This window comes from Podarcis vaucheri, assembly GCF_965113315.1.
Source record: "Podarcis vaucheri genome assembly, chromosome: 6".
Classification (NCBI taxonomy): Eukaryota; Metazoa; Chordata; class Lepidosauria; order Squamata; family Lacertidae; genus Podarcis; species Podarcis vaucheri.
Window position 1 is genome coordinate 76,863,256 of NC_138764.1, and position 19,024 is coordinate 76,882,279.

Below are 19,024 nucleotides of genomic sequence, written 5' to 3' on the forward strand. Positions count from 1 at the left end.
AAAGTTCATTGAATTTCATAGGATAGTGGCATATTGTTTGCCTGATCTTTTGGGTAGTGCAAATCTGGTGGATTCTCAATAAAATGCGAACCAAACCAAATGTCTTCCACATCCGTAGTGCTAAGGCAAAGAGTCTACATTGGCAGAATAGTTTGCAAGCAGTAAGAACAACACTTTTAGAATCTGCAACAGGAAATGCTGCCCAAGCATTTCACATTTTGGTAATTAGGCTAGGCTTAGCTCTCTGGGGGTGGAGAATAGAAATGCTACTTCTGCAGCTGGGATGAAGAAAAATATTGCATAGAGTTTCAATAATATCAGCCCCACCTGCCCCTTAAATAATATAATTGTCTTCAATATCTGGGAGCTATTAGCAAAAGGCCCGTCACTGTGACAGGCGTGGTAAATGGAGGTACGGTCTTATATTACAAAAACCTCTAAGAAGGGATATTGCACCATGCCTTCTTTGCGTTCTCAAGCAGCCATGCTGGCTAAGGTTGTTTGGAATTGTAGTGCAAAGCTTCTGGAGGGTACCTGGCTGGTGACGTCTGCCTCAGGGGGTTCTTATCCACAGAGAGGCCAAGCCTTTCCTACATACAGCCTGTTAAGTTCTTATTTAATATAAGATGGGGTTACTCATTTTACAGGCCCAAAAGAAGAAGCTGTTTAGTGATGAACAGGTTAACACACAGCTAGATAGGAAAATGAAAGTAGATACAAGAACAAGTGGAAGGGTGGTGTCTTAGCTCCAACCCATAATAGCTGGAGACAATGTTCAACTTTATCATTACCCATTTCTACTGGCTCACCATAGGGTCTGGAGGAGCTGCTATGGTAGCTATGGCAGGTGGGCCACTGTTGCTTACTGGGAGAGCAAAAGTAAGATGGCAGGAAGGTCAGCATGGTGCAGGATTGGTCCTGCTGGTGTGTTTGTACCACACTGACCTCCCTGTTGACTTGCCTCTCCTTCTCCTGCTAAGAACAGTGATTCACCTGCATGGAATCCAGCATAGAGGCTTCATCCCACCCAGCAAGCCACTTTTGCATACAGCCCTGTGCTGGGTTTTGTTTCTTAGCCACTGAGTGAGTTAAATTCTCTCTAAATTCCATTGTAGGGTGAAGGTGGGGAGAGGGGAAGAAAAGAGAGGTTGGAAGCAGAGCAATTATTTATGAATAGTCAGATTGAAACTGGAATAGGCAATAGTGCTGAGGCTAGAATGAAAAACGGGTCAAGACAGTGGTCCACAGGCAAGGAAGGGAAATATTTCTGCATTTGCAGGATGCAAGGCAATGATCTGATGTTAAAGGGTGGCAAGATGGTTACAAAGCACAATCATTAACATGCTTGCACTGTACTGTCCTTGGAAAAGGGGTTGTTGGAAAAATGAATGCTATACTGAATAGCTTGGAACCTGGTTACATGAACAGAGGAACAGCCCTGCTGGATCTGGGCAAAGGCCTATGTCCTCCACTGCTCTGTACTCACACAAAGACCTGGTACGGCCCTGCCCAAATGGTAATATCTGCTGGAGAGGCTATAGTAGTTGTGATTCTTAGAGGCTGATAGCACTGTGGTTTCTTACAGGGCCTGCTCAGTGAAGGCTCCCAAGCTGTGGAATGCCCTCCCCGTAGAGATGTGGCTGACACTGACACTATTTGGATTTCAGCCCTAGCCAAAAACTACCTCTTCCACCAGGCTTTTAACGATATAGGAACATGCAGTTATCTCATAGGTATGTGAACAAAGAAAGAACAGCAGTAATGTTTATATTGTTCTAATGTTTTAGTGCTTACTTTCTCATGTTTAAATTTTATGTAACCTGCCCTAGGATGTCTATGTGATGAAGGCCAAGGATAAGATATAGATTAAGGATAAGATATAAATTAAGTAGAATAAATGTGCCTCCTACTTCTTACATTTCTGCTCAGTCCTTGGATAGTCACTGATTCTTTAGATTTATGTACTTATGGGTACAAATACTTGGCAAATTCAAATATCATGGTACATCTAATAAATAGCACTAATGTTGCATTTTCATTCCTGTGATCTTACGGTCTCATTGCTTTCCCCTGTTATACAGCTGTTCCACCTGTATCCTATGAACCTTCCCTGTCCCGAGATATGACTCTTGTTTCCTCCCATTCGTCTCTGTAGTAGTTAGCTCAGGAAAATATTCTTGGGAAGTCAGTATTGCTGGCTGATCTTTAATAAGAGTGCAACCAGAACAAATAATGTTCATTCTTATTTTAAGTGTGTAAGTATTAATAAGAGTAATGTATTATAATGGCGCTATTATGCAGTGGTATAATTAGAGCTAATGATGGTACATTGTAATTATATGTATTCTAATTACAGTATTGGCATGCTGTATACTGCGAGTCCTGAAATGTGTGATGATTAAGGTGTCTCAAAAGTGATCTGCTCAAAATGGATCAGTGACAGGGCTGCTAAGCAATGAATATATGAAATCAATAGACAATTATTGTTATCTAAGCTTTGACAACCCTTTATTCCATCTGAGCGGGTACAACCTGAAAACATTTTAACCAATATTCGCCTATGCCTTTCTCACACTGTATCCTAGATTTTTAATTTTTATTTTTTTATATTTTTAGTAGTGCATAAAATGAAAGGAGATTAAATAAATCATACCTCCAGGGTTACCATAGTGGAAAGTGTGTGAATGGAGTGGATAATAAGGTAGATGTTACAAAGTGATGCCGGTGCTAATGACTGTAGAATAAATTCACCCTGTTTAGCAGTGAGCTCCTGTCAGCATTAACCCTTCCTTGTCTTAAGCTGAAGTGGCGGCATTTCAGAAATTAAAATGTAGGGTGGAGTGAAAACGGTTTTGCTGAATATTATTGGTGGGGAGAAGGTGAACTTCTCCATTGGTTGTTCTTCTTTGAAGAAATTTCAGCTCACCTAAATGTTGAATTAAACTGAATTGGAATATGAAGAAAGATGGCTTAAGAGAGGGGAGCCGGTAAGAGTGGAGGGCCAAGCCCACTGTCTCATTCAAATATGTTAAAATAATAGTAAACAATATTCAAACTTGAACCACTGATTCACACATGGCAATAATGGGGAGGTGATTTTGTTGGATGTTCTCCAGAGGAGAACTGAAATTCAAAAGAAACTAAAAGAAAAAGTTGGTAAGAAAATGGGTTCCAGGGAATTTTGGATCAGCTCTGCTAAAAAGTTTTCTCGTTACTTTTTCTTGCAAGTTATGTACATTTCAAGAAAGAACAGGAAAGGTCCAGGCAGACAGGTGTTGCTTTTGAATCTGAGAGGTAGGGTCTACCCTGGGGAAGGAAGAGAAATCTGATTCCAAAAAAGTGTAGTTTTGATTGATAAACTCAGGAGCAAATGTAATTTCTGGGCATATGTACAATACACTACACTACAGTCCAGTGATGGAGTTGCTAAATCCCTTTCAGAATTACAATTAAACTGTATATATACCCTTGCTATTTGCTTTGCCATAGTGTTGCATAAGCAATGCATACAACGAATATTTCAGAGTAGTGACTTGGGTGCTAATTCTTGCTGGAATCAGGTAGCTGTTGAGGTCTGCTATTTCTGCCTTACTTCTAGATCCATAGCTTGTATCTAAAATGTGACTGATATCCCTATGAACTTAATCCTGATATTATGAATTTCTTTCCCTTCTAATTGGTATCCTCATATAACAAAATAGTAGCAATGTAGGAAAAATCTACATTGCCTGCAGCTGCAAGGCCACAAGGTCTTTCCTAAAATATTTTATGTCTTATACAACCGTCTGCAACCCCACCCTCTTCCTATTCTATTTCTGTTCTTTAGTTGGGCCTTTATGCCATGTCAGCAACTGCTTACAAATAAAAATTGTTGTGTGTGTAACAGTCCCAAACAATCCTGTTCCACCTGGCTCTATCTGAGGAAGAGGAGACACAACAAGGCCTGCTCCTTGGCTAGGCCAGAACCAACTGCCATTTGCTTCTCCTGTTTCCCTCAGCCATTCTAGCTCACTGGTGGTGAACCTCAGGCTTCGTGGCCAAATGTGGCCATCTGGTCTCTCACCTGAACATGTCCTCCTGAAGTGCCTGGTTGGAATGTGTTCTTGAACTGTCATTTTTACTTGTATGGAGCAAAAATGGGAGAGGTGTGTGGCATGGGAAACATATGTGAGCATAGAAATATCTGACTTTCACATGACTGTATAAAGACAGCTGCCATTTTTCACATCTGGCCCTGCACACCGCTTGAATGTGGCCCCAGAAAGATTACCCATGGGGGAATGTGACCCTTGGGCTGAAAAAGGCTCCCCGTCCCTCTTATGTGAGAACTGGTACTGAATTGGTAGTAAATCTTCCTTCCCCAACTCCACCACCACTCCTTTTGTATCATGCTTGAAGGATGATGGGATGCTCTCTTTTAGATGGACCACTTTGGTTGTTGCTTTCAGTCCTCAAATAATGTGTAATTTATTACATTTTCTCTTCCCCATTTGCATTGTGTTTCGTCTGCAGAGAAACAAATGCAGGGTGGAATAACACAATAAGAACATAGTTTATCCACTTGATTATGTAACTCATGCAAGCCACACAATTTTGCCACAGCAGACAGTGCAACAAATAATGCCCTTTTGGGGCAGGAAAATGAACTGCAGCAGAAGAGAAACAGTGCTGCATGCGACAATACAGGACTGAACAGAAAACCGTGCCTTCTCTTAGTCCTACTTCAGAGTCATGTGAGGGAATCTGTGCACATAGAGCAGGTGCCACTTTTCAGATCTTTCCTTCTGACACAGTGCTGGCAGGGGCAGCTGGGTGATGGGATGGTAGGGACAGGACCAGCGAACATTTCCCCACTTTCCTCATCATGCAATTGTAATCATGTGACACATGAACAAGGCAGACATCTATTCAGGCATAGGCAAACTCGGCCCTCTAGATGTTTTGGGACTACAATTCCCATCATCCCTGACCACTGGTCCTATTAGCTAGAGATCATGGGAGTTGTAGTCCTAAAAACATCTGGAGGGCCGAGTTTGCCTATGCCTGATCTATTTGATTGCATGCAGTTATTATAAATTGTAAACTGCTTTGATCACAGCAATATATAAACTACATAATGAGGACCAGTGTGGTCTAGTGGTTAGAGGGTTGCACTAGAACTTGGCAGACTAGAGTTCAAGTCCCCACTTAGCCATGAAGTTTTCTGCATGAGCTTGGGCCAGCAGTCACTGCAATTGTGCAAATATCAGTCACAAATATAGGCGTCCCATGGAGAAGCCACTTCATACAAATGGGGTTTGGCACACAATCCCCATAAAGTCATTAACTTGGTAGCAGTTCCACAGATTATTGCAGGCATTTATGTGGAGACCACTGAGAATTTAAACCTGGTCTTGGGCTGCTATAGGTCATGGGAAGAATTTGTGTTTCAGAAATGTAGAGGCGTCCAAGCAATTTAGAACGACCGATTAGCAAATATTGTAAGTATCCTTTCTCTTTTTCAGATCTATGATAATTCTAACATCTTGGACATTTATCAGCAATTTACATAGAATTGGCTATACTCTTCCTATTTAGGATCATATTTGGGTGTGTTTTGCAGTGCAATGTTTATAAAGAGAATATTCCTTTTGAATTCTTAAATGCCTTTCCAAATAATTATATGAAGAGCGAAGTTTAAAGGGTTTTTACATGCAACTGTCATCATCGTAATTAATTTCCAGTAATGCTTGATGTATGGAAAGTGCTATAGCAAGTAAATTGGACAGAAGCCTCCACTATTTGAAAGAAAGGAGGTTGTGAAAGGCTGCTGACTAATACAGCACTGACCTGAAAGCAAATCCTTACATTCACGCTGGACCGGCTGTTCCCATGACAACCATTGTTATTAGTAACTGAAAATGTATTGCTGTTAAGAGTGGCAGCATATTCCACCCCCCCACCCGCTCAGTTCAGTTGAATTCAAGCTTTACTTATGAAAATCAGGTACTCAGATCACAGCTACGCGAATTCAGCGCACCTTCTTTTATCACAGTGCAAACTTTAGGGCTTATCCAGAAAATCAGTGAATATGTATACCCTGGTGTAGTTTTATATTTTAAGAGAGAATCCCAGAAGTCTCTGTTCTAATATCATGATATCCAATCCAAAGTAACTGGCTGGGGGAGGGGAGGGAATTGGCACAGAACATGCAGGGCTATGTATGTGAGGAGGGGCAGGTGAATGTAGGAGATGCTTATATAATAGGGGCTCACACTGTAAAATAAAAATAAAAATGCAGTGTCTAGAAACCATGAGGAAAACTAAATGCAAGAAGAAAACCAACATTTTTTAATTAATTCACCACCACAACAAAGGTTCCTTTACTAGCTGTAATTTCTTGCTGATAGTAAAATCTAGTCTCTCTCTCTCTCTCTCTCTCTCTCTCTCTCTCTCTCTCTCTCCCCCCCCCCCCGCCCTGCGCAAAATAAGTTACTTGCAGTCCACCAGTTCCCTCTCACATCTGACGTTCTCTTGGCATCACCGCTGCTCAGGCCTTCATCTCTTTCACCATGTCCTGCAATATTCCCTCTTTCCTCCTCCACCTCTCCTCTGTTAGTTGCTTCCAGTTATCCTTTTATTCTCTTCACCTCTCTCTTTCGCACAATCAAATCTTAGCTTAAGAGCATAAGATGAGTCTTATTGGATCAGACCACCAAGTCCAACATTCTGTTCTCCCAGTAGCCAACTAGATGCCCTTAGCTAAATAAGCCAGAATATGCACCAGTGGCATTTCTGGATACTCAGAAGACTCCAGAAACAAGCCCATGGCACACACGTGCATGCAATTTTCATATAAGAATGTATATGTATAAATATGCATATTCCCTGTTTAGGGAAGTTTTTAATGTTTGATGTTTTATCATGTTTTTAATATTCTGTTGGGAGCCGCCCAGAGTGGCTGGGGAAGCCCAGCCAGGTGGGCAGGGTATAAACAACAACAACAACAACAACAACAACAACAACAACAACAACAACAATGTAAATCTAAACTGACTTTCAGAGGGTGGGGGAAAATGCTGGCTGTCAGGAGTGACCCTGAGCTTTGGGTTGGCAACAAGATTTTCTGGGCCTCGTTCGCTGTATGTGGATTGGGCCTCCATCTCACTCATTGGCAAATACAACTGCTGATTTACATAATAAGGCTAAAAATAAGTGCTGCTGGAGCAAATTAAGATGTTGAGTGGCTGGAGTCTTATTAACTGCACTTTGTAGTGTGTCCAATCATCCTGTAAGTGAAATAAAGGGGGGTTAAAGGGGGGAGGGAGCAGGATATCTGGGGCTCAGCAAAAAAACAACAGCCCAGGTCTCAGACCCCTAAAAATGCTCCTGCTGTGTATGTGCTCTCTACACCCACATGTAACCCTTTTGCTCGAGTGATTAAACAAACCAAGGATGGGATGATTAACCTGATGAGTTCTATCAGCAGAAGCCTTTTGCAAGGACTTTGGCTGATGTAGTGGGATCTTCCCCATCTGCTTTCCCTGTGGCCCCACAAAAATTGACCCTGGGGAGGTAGGAAGAACCCCCGGAAAAATGTGTGGGAGGAGGAAAAGTGTGAATGTTCTGTCTGGCAATCTGAAACACTTGCACTCACAGAAGAATAAGAAAAACGTGACACTGAATTTCTCCCCAGGAAACCACAGCTAACCATAGTTTCTTGTTACATATAAACTGGGAAACTATGGCTAATGGCTTCCCAACAAGCTAGGATATGAAGCCATAGTTTCAAGTTGTCTTCCAGATCTTCGCTTGATTGAAAGTCATTAATATAGCTTTTAGTTCACATGTAATGAGAAACTATAGTTAATTGCAGCTTCCTGCATTATGCCTATACCTGTCTAGACATGGACATTTATCATCCACACTACCTCACTCACCAAAATTTCCATGACTAGACAGGTGAGGGCATAATGCATGGGAGATGTTTGTTGTAGTACTGGAGAGACTGGGTCCACAGCCCTCTAGGAGTTAAGTAAAACATAAGTGGCCTTATGTTTGAGACCAAGGTTGATGATCAGTAATGAAAGAGGACTGTTTTGAAGGTGATATCAGGGTCAAAAGTAAGATCAGGGTCTAACCAGGGTTGAGCAACTGGGCCTGGTAACTGAGAAATCTATCCAAAGGCAATAAGGCAAAACTCTCTGATCCAAAACAGGTCCTATTGCAAGCTACCTGGGCAAAAAGGGGAATACATCAGTGGCGTAGCGTGGGGGTGCCAGGGGTGCCGGCCGCACCGGGCGCAACATCTGGGGGGGCGCGAGTCCAGAGGGAAGGGACAAGTTCCTTCCTCTGCCGGGCTCCCCGCCGCCACCGCCAGCCTTGCACCCTAGCGCGCGCGCGCCCCCCGCCGCCGCTGCGGCTGAGCTCCACTCACTGCTCGCAGGAGGAGCAGCCGCTGCAGCAGCGCCGACGCCGCCACCGACGCCTGGCCGGGCACGGGCAGCCTCCGCACACCGACGCCATCCCCTCGGCCCAGCCACAGGCGGCGGCTGCTTCTGCCGACTGGGAGGGAGGAGAGCTCCGAGGGGCCTCGACGCGCCCTGCGCTCCCCAAAACCCTCCGAGAGGAAGCCGGCGGGCGGGCGAGGGTCTCCCGGCAGAAGGGGGTGCCGCTGGCTCCGGCTCTCAGCGCAAGTCTCGGGGGGGGGGGCCGAGGACGGAGCAAGGCTGGAAGCCCCCGGACCCGGCCGGGAGGAGAAGAGGCGCTCGCCAAGCCCGGATCTGGAGCTCCACCTACAGCCCAAGAGGAGGGGGCGGGGAGGCGCCCGAGGGTAGGGGGCTTTGGCTGCCTCGGCCCGCGGGGGCTCCGCAAATAATAAATTTAATAAATTCCTGCTGAGCCTTGGGGGGGGGGTCCTTGGCTCCTTCGCTCGCCCCCAGCCCCAGTGGCTTAGCGTGGGGGGTGCAGGGGGGTCGGGCGCAACATCTGGGGGGGCACGCTCGCACTCGAGTGCTAAAATCCACGGGTTAGGGGGCGCAAATTACTTGCCTTGCCCCGGGTGCTGACAACCCACGCTACGCCACTGGAATACATTTCTCACACAACTGCTTTCTAGCAGTTATTCTAATTCTTAAGCGGGTGTGGAGAAATCCTGACCTAAATCAAGCAGAATATATTATTGCTTATCTTGGCATATAGACTGCAGTGTAATAAATAATGAGAAAGATCATGTACTTGATCTGACCCACAGAGGCAGATATGAGATTTTAAGCTTCTGCCTGCACATCTTCCTTAAAAACACATTGTGGACCTGATTTGAAAGAATGAGGCTGTAAAATATCCACCAGGTTGCTTTAGGTCACAGAGAGATTTTTAAAGGTTATGATAGTCAAATGAAAGCCTATAAAATGTCATGGTTTGGTATGAAGAGGTTGGCTTCTGAGTTTTGTTCTATAACTTCTCTGGAGCCTGAAGTCAGCTCTTGAAAATGAATCACCACAGCATCTCCATTGCCTGGATCCATTCTCAGACACCACAAACCCACTTCAAGAGTAGTGTAGTGAAGCAGAAGCGGAGGGGAAGCTCATCTTATGTACTTTTTTCGCAGCAGGAGTGATTGTGTATTCTGCTGGAACATTATTTGCAAGTGTTGCAAGCTTTGGAGTTTGGAGGACAGGTCTGGCCTGGGACAAAATCCCTTTGTTAAATTTACATATAATAATAATAATATTAATAAAAGTAGGTTGGCTCAGACAGTGACTGGTCCAAGGTTGCTCAGTGAACTTCATGGCTGATTATGGAACTGAACCCAAGCAACAAAGTTCAACATGCTAACCACTATCCCACCCTTTATTGGACCATTCTCAATTATTCTTGGAAATGTAGCTCTGGTGGTGGGATATGACTCTGGGGACAGATGTGACAAGCTCCTGCACTTCAAAATTTACCAGTATGTAGTTTCAGAATATGTGTATTAAGTTAGATTCACCTTGCAATGTTAACTGAACCAAATATTTTCCCCATTCCTACTTCCCACATTGATGAGATGTATTTCTCTTTAAATTACAGTATGGCCCCCTAAATTTGCATCTATACATATAAATTAGCATATGCTAATTTTGTGCACAGATGTTTCCTCTTTTGTACTCCTTTGTGAAGCAAAAGTGGCCACCCTATTTACCATCACAAACCATGTTTTCAGTCAAAATTTCACCATTTTTCTCTTCCCATTTCCCTACGGGAGGTTCAAGATTTATGTGTAGTCTTGTAAATATCTGAAACACTGTGAGGTGAAGAATATAGCTAGTAGGGCACTGAGTAATTACCACTACTTTAGAAACATACACTTCCAACCAAAATCACAGTCTCCTGTTATTTTAAACATCTATACAGGTGTGTATATGTGTGTGTACTTTGTTACATGCCACAGCAAGGAATTTGAAGCAAATAACCATCTCCGGGCTCAGAGAGTGACGACTACTTGTAACATCTGTAATTAGTGTGTGTATATAGTGGTGTATGTTTGTGTTGGTCTAGTAAAGACAACTCTTATAAGCAGCTGATTTCTGTGGTGAGTTTCACCACTTGACAAAGCTTCCATAGCACACACAGCAGACACCCAACAAATACAGGGCAATTTAGACATAGTTTACAACACTTGGACAGCAAAACACTGGGGCTGCATACGCGCATCATGGTTTGTTTGTTTGTTTGAATGAAACAAACAAACCATGGTCCCTGGTTGATGCAAAATGCTGTGCCAAGTATTGTATTTCATTTCTTCCACATGCTAGTAGGTATGGTCAAAACAGTCCAGATTGGAGTGTTCGCAGTTAAACATTAATTGATGTAGAAACTGGGCTAATGCTTAGAACAAAAAGCTTTTTCTTGTTGGAGAATAAATCTATTAAATGTTGCATAGATGGGAGTTAAGAAATTTTGGGATGATGTGTTAGAAGTCACCATATTATGAGCTGTGGACTGGAAAAAATATTAGGTGTTGGTTCTGTTGTGTTGCTTAAAAGATACTGTAAATGCAAAAGAAAATGATTTTGTTATACAAAAGAATAAAGGGACACAAATAAGAAATTAGAAATGACAATATTCAAAAACCATTGGGGGAATATTTCAACTATGCTGTTGTTTGGTTCAGCACTTAATGCATCACAAAAAGTTTATGGCATAAACGTTTAGGTGCTACAAGGCTCTTTGTTGATTTCACTGCAAAAAAGTTCCTCTGGAAATTGATTTTGTTACGAACTTACTAATATTTATTCATCAATTAATACTGGCAGTTTTTGAAAATTAAAGCAATGCCCTCATAAAAAGAATAGTTGGAGACAGTCTGTTATGTTGCATAACTGGGGAAGGTAATACTTGTCATTTTAATTCAGTCAAAGAATCGAAATGTTGGCACAAACTTTCTAATTTTAATTGATAGCTGGTTTAACTGTGATATTTTCTGAAACACTAACTGCATTGTTAATTAAATCCCAGGTAAATGTGACTTTGTACCTTTTTATCTGTGTATGGTAACGTGAATAAAATATTAGTTAAAAACGGGATATTTTTGGCACTTACTGATAAAGTTCCATACCTTTGTACAGAGAAGTCCGTCTTCATCCACCCCGTTCCCAGTCCCCAATCTAATGCATTGCTGTTGACAACTTTGTATATTTTGGGAGCCACCTTGAATACAATTTATTGTATGGAATTGCAGCACACAAACGTCTTTAATCTAATATTGTTGAATGGATGCACCCAATTTGGCATGTGGAAGGAATCACTATTTAACTATGTGCACGGCTTGCGAGCCAGCTTGCTTTTGACATCATTCCTTCTATTTCTGATGTTTAGGTTGTGAACACATTTGCTTATTTGCCAAAATGTTACCATGTACACACAAAAAAGAGGTCTTACCGATGGTGTGTGTGTGTGTGTGTGTGTGTGTGTGTGTGTGTGTGTGTGGAAACCCTAAGGTTGTAAAAGTACAAAAAATCCCTAAGGGGTGGGAACCCCAATCAGGAATAAGACATGATCAGAAGCCGTGGAATGTTTGCTGATTATTCTGGGGGCTAGGGCTGGAAAAACAAATGGAGGTGGACATGGCTGGCTGACTGGAACAGGGAACAGAACTCCACATTGGAAGACGTCCCCCCCCCCTTGCAGGTCCTTAACTGCTTAACTTGTTTTCAGCAACTTTCAGGCTCAACACATAGTGAAAATTTACCTGAAGCCATGTGATGATTTCTGCATGGATTAACTTTAACCCACATTCCAACTCTACAATTCTTAACACAGCCATTTGCCTTTGTGAATTGACACTTTAACTGATGTATAAGGATTCTTCAGAAATCCAAACCCCCACACTCTACCCTGAAAAACAACAAATTGTGCACGCAGCCAAGAGCTCAACCTAGCTCAGCAGAATAGCATCTGTCTTCTGTACATTAAGAAGACCTTTCCATTGTACACACCAGCTTGCAAATTGCAGTTGCATATACAGACAGCAAATAAGTTATGATCAACAATTAGATGCTGAAAATTACATCCTTAATGCATTACATTTAATATCTATTTGGAAAAAGACCGTTAGGTTCTTAATTGGCACTTTCTGGAATAACCATAGCTTACTGGCTAGCTAGATACCAATTCACATACTTATTTAATATCAATTAACACATTCCGTAATTTGAAACCTAATTAGCTTGCTATAGCTATTCTATCAAATGGCAATTAAATGCTTGAAATTTCTAACAAGTTGGCTGTACGAAGATAATTAAGTATGCATTCGCTTAAGTAATTTTTTACTTAATTACATCACAAACTAATTTTGGCTACATGTATTAGACCTTTCAATAAATGGAGCTTTATCAATCAATTGGCATCTAATGAACCCATTATTCATTTTCTGCCCATGATTCAACCATCTCTTTGCTATTTTTCCTTTAGCTTCCTATTACAATAGTATTGTAGAGTTGACATTGTTCATATTCACAGTCTGGAGTTTCTTTTCATTTCTTGAACATTCTTCCTGACATTGTTGCTTCAGTGCTGCTTTTATTATCTCCCTGTCAAAAGACATGCATGGATAGATGGCGTTTGCTTGTTTAACTTCACAGAGTCAAGCAATAGTATACAGATTGGGTCTTTTCCTCCCAGAGCCTAACCTGTTGTTGTTGTTGTTTAGTCGTTTAGTCGTGTCCGACTCTTCATGACCCCATGGACCAGAGCACGCCAGGCACTCCTGTCTTCCACTGCCTCCCACAGCTTGGTCAAACTCATGTTCGTAGCTTCAAGAACACTGTCCAACCATCTCGTCCTCTGTCGTCCCCTTCTCCTTGTGCCCTCAATCTTTCCCAACATCAAGGTCTTTTCCAAGGAGTCTTCTCTTCTCATGAGGTGGCCAAAGTATTGGAGCCTCAGCTTCAGGAAGAGCCTAACCTATATGTCTTCAAAGTGCAGTGCTGCTCCCTTGAAGATCATTCAGGGCCAGCCCTACCATTGGAGTGAAGCAGCTGCAGGGAGCAGACAAACTGGGTGTCCATGCAGCCTGCTGTGTGCCCCTAAGCTTGCTGCCTTAAGGAGAAGAGAAGGAGACTGTCCTGTACTGAAGTAAGATTCAGCTACTAATCTAGTTTGCTTTTGTACAAGGAATGGGGTGAAGGAACCATCTGCCTCAGGCAGCAAAATGTCTTGGGCTGACTCTGAGAATTCTACATGTAGTGAATTCCTACCAATTTGCATGGATGCCTTCTTCTTCATGTAAATTATGCAGCAGGGGTCTCTTAACAACTCTCAGCATCCTTAGCAAACTACGGTTTCTGGGATTCTTTGGAAGATTCGAAAATGGTATTCTACTGCTTTGAATGTGTAGTGTAGATGGGGTCTAGGTGTTTTACCTTGGTGTTGGGAAAGAATCTCTTCAGTAGAGAAGATACAGGAAATGTCTTCCATTTTTTCCTTCTAATCTGCCTAATAAACCTTTGAACATTGCCTTCATATTTTGCTTTCTAACTTGCTGCATTGATGTCTGATTGACTTAAACAAAAGTGAAGCATCTGGAACTCTTGCTGGTGGGAGTGGGGAATGTAATGAACATGAACTTTAACTTTAGTTCTACCCCAAATTGAATTTAATTATTCTTTAACACACCCAGCCCATTCTTTTTTTCTGGGGGTCCTCAAGGGTATGAAGTACCAACACCTTTTTTTCTAGAAGAAAAGCACTGCGCCCAGCAATTATGGGAACTACCTTCAGGCGTTCAGAGATTTGTTCAACAGAAACAGTTCATTCCAAGCAGCTTCAGAGGTGCAATTTTTATCACAATGCAAATGGCCGCATTATTTTTTGCCAAAACCCATAGCAAGGGAGACAATGTTTACCTTACCTCCATAATTATCAGCTCTCGTCCCAAGGGCCTGCTATTTACATCTTTTAAAATTTCATTTTAGCAGCAAAGGTGCATTTAATGTCACATCTAGACTGGTCTTCAGTAGCCTGCTTTGCTGTTTAAGTGCTCAGGTGGTCTTAAACCTTGTTACACCTTCACTGAGATTTCCTTGTCTTCCTTCTCTGCTGCCCGGAAAAACCCAACAAGCTACAGTAGCAGCAGCAGTGGTGGCACTGCCAAGAGACCCAGTGTGGGATTCTCTGACTTTCTCTAGCAGATATTACAACAACTAGCTTCTGTGGCCAACTGGCGGCACATGTGTTGGTTCACAGAATCCCATGTGAACTGACCCTGAGTTAAGTTGATTCCCTTCCCCCCTGCATAAGAGTGCCTAGGACCACAGCTTGGACATCACTTCATGCATAATGCTTTTTCAGTGTACAGATAATGCATATCTAAACAGAAAGGGTGTGTGTAAGAGAAATGCATGATTGGAAACATCAACCATGTTTCACACAGGTACCAGGGAACAAGGATTACAGCTCCCTGTAAGGGCACATTCAGTGGCATGTGATGCCGGCTGATGTGCGGAATGCAGATTAATTAATTAATAATAATTAGGCACATTTTTGCACTGAAGTGCTTCAAAGTGACCTATGCGGTAAAAATAAAACAATGAAGACATTAAAATCAGATAAAAACAGCAATAAGCCAAAACTAGAAGGCTCATCTGACAATATATTCGAAAGGAACAAGTCCTACGCACCCCACTTAAAGGATGAGCATGACAAAGGCCATCAGCATATCTAACTATCTCCCAATTAAAAGCCATAAGCTTGGGTAAATAAAAATGTTTTTGCCTGGCACCTAGAAGCAGACAGCAATGACACAATATGGTCCCCCCCTCTTTTGCCTGCATATATTGTTCATTATGTTTTCATTTCCTGGGATTAATTTGTGTAGAAAAGTGCTTTGGATTCTCCTTTGCTATTATTTGCAGATCACGCTTACATCTTTCATAAACTAAAATGCATCCCCGTGGTCTTCCGCTGTTGTCTTCTAAACAAAATTTTCCAAATTGATTTCAGCCTCTGGTCACCATTCTCTTGCCCACTGGGGCAAATTAAGGGCCTCACACAGAAACGTGGTTGTACAAATGTAGATGTCAGACCCATCTGATTTCCCTGACCATGGCAAACCCTGGAGAGGAGTAAAACTAGAATTTTATTTTAAAATAATATTCATTTAACAAACTACAGAAGACTGTGGAGTACAGTGAAAGATTGTGTCATTAGGATCTCTGTTTTTTATATTTTGTAAATACATTGTCGGAGAAAGTATTTCATGGATAGCGAGATATTTCATCTGTTTTTGTGAGTGAACAAATTATGCTTGAGAGAAACCCAGCGTGGTGTCACAGTAGTTGGGCATAAGTAGTTTAGGAACAATTTATTATAGACAACGTAGTAGACTTTCAGGATTTTAGTGTAATTCCCTTCCTGTTTCCTATGCACTTAACATCTAAGATAGGGTTGTTTATTTCCCTTTGAATTTATAAATCTGGAGGGAACGCTGCCTATTACATGATGGAACTCATTGCTTTGTATAGGTTTATATGAGGCAAATCTTAACACCGGGCTGGGCGGGTGGATTATGCAGATGTGTCCCTCCACCCAGCTCTCTTGACTCAGCCAATTGCCAAATGTGTGGGTGGGAGCCTGTGGAAACCCCTGAAATGGGGCATTCCAAGGACAAGAAGTATTTATTTATTTATTTTTATAGCTATTGGTTTTTTCTGATTTCTTTTATTTTTTTTTAAGAATAATTTTTTATAACCGACCAATCACATCAAATCAAACCAAATTACATAAATTCCAAATTACACAGCCGAATTTTAAATTTTTGTTGGGGGTACCCATATTTCAAGTTCCGAAGGGATCCAATCAACTTCTTGCTTCTTACTGCTGTTTTAATGTCCACAAATCTAACCTTATGATGTTCACAGTACTGTCCAGTCCTTTCTTATTATTTTTCCACATCTCTTGTTGTTATTTTCATATATTTTTCCTTTCTTTTTGTGACCTCTGATAGTCTCCGCAAGCTGGTTAGAACAGTTTGTAATCCTGCGTGGATATTATTTTGTTTATCCAGTAGCCATATCCAGATGTTTTCCATATAACATCACTTCCATACATCAAAACAGTCTTAGCGTCATTAATCTTCACCAATCTGCCTCCTTTCTCAAAACCTCTGAGGAGATTCACCAGGAATGCAGTCTGAAAACAAGTCCGTTCTTCCTCCCGGCTATAAATCCTTTGGCAAGATGGCGACTCCGAATTAATTGCTGCGCCATTCCAAAAGCTCTTATTGCTTCTCGGTCTCCATAAAGCATACTTTTGGTTAAAGTTTATCTCCACACAGACCTTAATCATCCTTAATCAGAGCCGAGGTCCGCACGGGGGCATTCTGCCTAGGGCCCTCACCCCCTTCTTTCGAATTAGGGGGTGATTTATGGGCACAGCAGGCAAGGGCAGTGTTCCCCATTTCCTTGGGGCAACAAGGGAGGCTGCCTACTCCCATAACAGCCTCTTAATTACCCCGTGTGGGTCGAAGAGATGGTATTGTTGGCCATCTTCCAATGCGCCCCCTAGTGGCCCCCCAACATCACACCAAATCATCTCCCCCCATACCTTTAGCTGCAACTGTCATAAGCTGCAGGGCTGTGAAAGTACCTGTGGCCCTGCCACTTCCCTAACCCCCACAAGTGTGAGGGTTACTATGTGCTATTCTGTCTTTCCCTTTCATGGCAGGAACCTAGATATCTGTAATGTAAGGGGTGGTGGAAGCACTGTCCTGATTGTAAGAGACTTAGAGCACAATCCTATGCATATCAGCTTTGGGAGAGATGGTCCACATCTCTAACCATCTTTGTTATCCTCCTCTGAACTAATGTGGCTATATCCTCCTTGAGGTGCAGCTGTCAGACCTGGAGGTCAAACAAGAACAGAAAAAAGTGGATATCACTACAGATGGATGTAGGAGACACCAAATGAGCTGTTTGAAATGTAGACTGCCTCACATTTCCCCTATTTCAAGGCAGACCTACATCCCTTGGAATCCGAGGGGTTCTGTAATGGTCAGCCCTAGTTAGTCCCAAGGGGTTTTTTGTAGTGGCTTGCTGTGTGAGCCAGCAAACGACCACAAGAAAGCTCCACCTGTAAGTGGATAATAAAGAGTGTTCTTGTTACCAACTGCTTAAATCGTGTGTTTCCACAATCCTGATTATGTGTAAACCAGAGCTGTGAATTACAGAAACCTCCTAGCGGTTGTTTTGATGCATTTCTTTTTATTATTATTAAATGTTACAAAAAAATGAATAGAAAAAAAGAATTAGAAACAATACATAACCATACATAAAAACATTTTGTCTACACAATTTTCCAGAATTTTCATGCATTTCATAATGGCACATTACAGCAAAGTCTGACTCAAAATGGGGATTGCCCTGTTTTAATCAGCCTTCCCTGGTGGTCCCTCCTTCCCTTGGTTCCACTTTTTTAAAAACTGCCATTGAGATGGAGAGTGACCAATCAGTGACCAATCTGTACTGTTTGACATGTGGTGAAATGACGGTGTCATCAGTGGTGGACTTTGGGCTTTCAAATGTCAACAGTGCCTTTTGCAACACCAATATTCAATGCCACCCCACTTCTCGCCTTCCATTCTAAGTCATTGTTTCAGCACCCCCTACAGCGCCCTCTCAGCTCGGCGCCCAGTGCAGGTAAACCAGTTGTGCTCCCCTAAATCCACTTATGGCGTCATTCCTTAAACGTATGTGTGACTTGAAACCTAACTTGTTTTTGGCATCATTCCATCTATTTCTGACATTCAGGCCATTGTTTCTGTAGCCAAAATGGCACCATCAATATAAAAGAGAGAGTGGGGTGTTAGGAGGCTTATGGGAGTATCATGATGCAGAGGTCTTGCTAGAGTCAAGGGAGGGTTCTCCTTAATTGGAAATGAAGCTTCTGAGAGTTCATGCCTGGAAATAAGGGATTGTAGTTTTCTCTGCCTCCTGATTCAATTATTGCTTGAATATAGTAGTAGATGAGAGCCAGATACCAGGTGGGAAGGCAACTCAGAGATAAGGAGTAATGAGAGAGAAAGATGCATGGATGAGAACAGAGATGATGGTTTTCATTTTTCCTCTACTGGTGCTAGCTTTCAGGGGAGGGCAAGGAGACATCATACAGAAAAAGAAGAATACCATGAGCCAGAAGGTATTTGAAAGTAAATGCAAGAAGCTGAATCTGAGCAAGAACTTCAACCTAGTTTTCATAGGCTGGCAGCTTCAGGTGGGCAGGGACAGTGTCCCTTTCTGTACCCCTGTATACAACATTGAGAACAACTTGTCTAAAGGGTCATAAACCTGCAGCCAGCCCACTTCAACCTGTACTGTTTCCTAAAAAAATGTTTCATTCAGTAAAAGAAAGCAACAAAAATTCATTAAAAACAATAAAGAGCATTGCAGCCAGAGGCCTAGGCTAGAACCTTGCTCCTTTAAGAACTAGATTTTATTTGCTGCTTGATGGGACACAATCTTTCTCAGGATTCTAATGCCCTCATAGAACTATAATTCTCAGAATTCTC

The 19,024-nt window shown here is 42.2% G+C and overlaps 2 long non-coding RNA genes across 2 annotated transcripts in view; one reads left to right on the plus strand and one right to left on the minus strand.

Annotated features, from left to right (window-relative positions):
• LOC309534385 overlaps positions 1–19,024 on the minus strand; it is a 415,746-nt gene that overhangs the window by 144,509 nt on the left and 252,213 nt on the right. The window lies entirely within an intron of this gene.
• LOC309534426 lies at positions 5,698–18,906 on the plus strand. The gene is made up of 2 exons (XR_014220712.1): positions 5,698–5,985; positions 18,596–18,906. It is a non-coding gene; the product is annotated as an uncharacterized lncRNA (long non-coding RNA).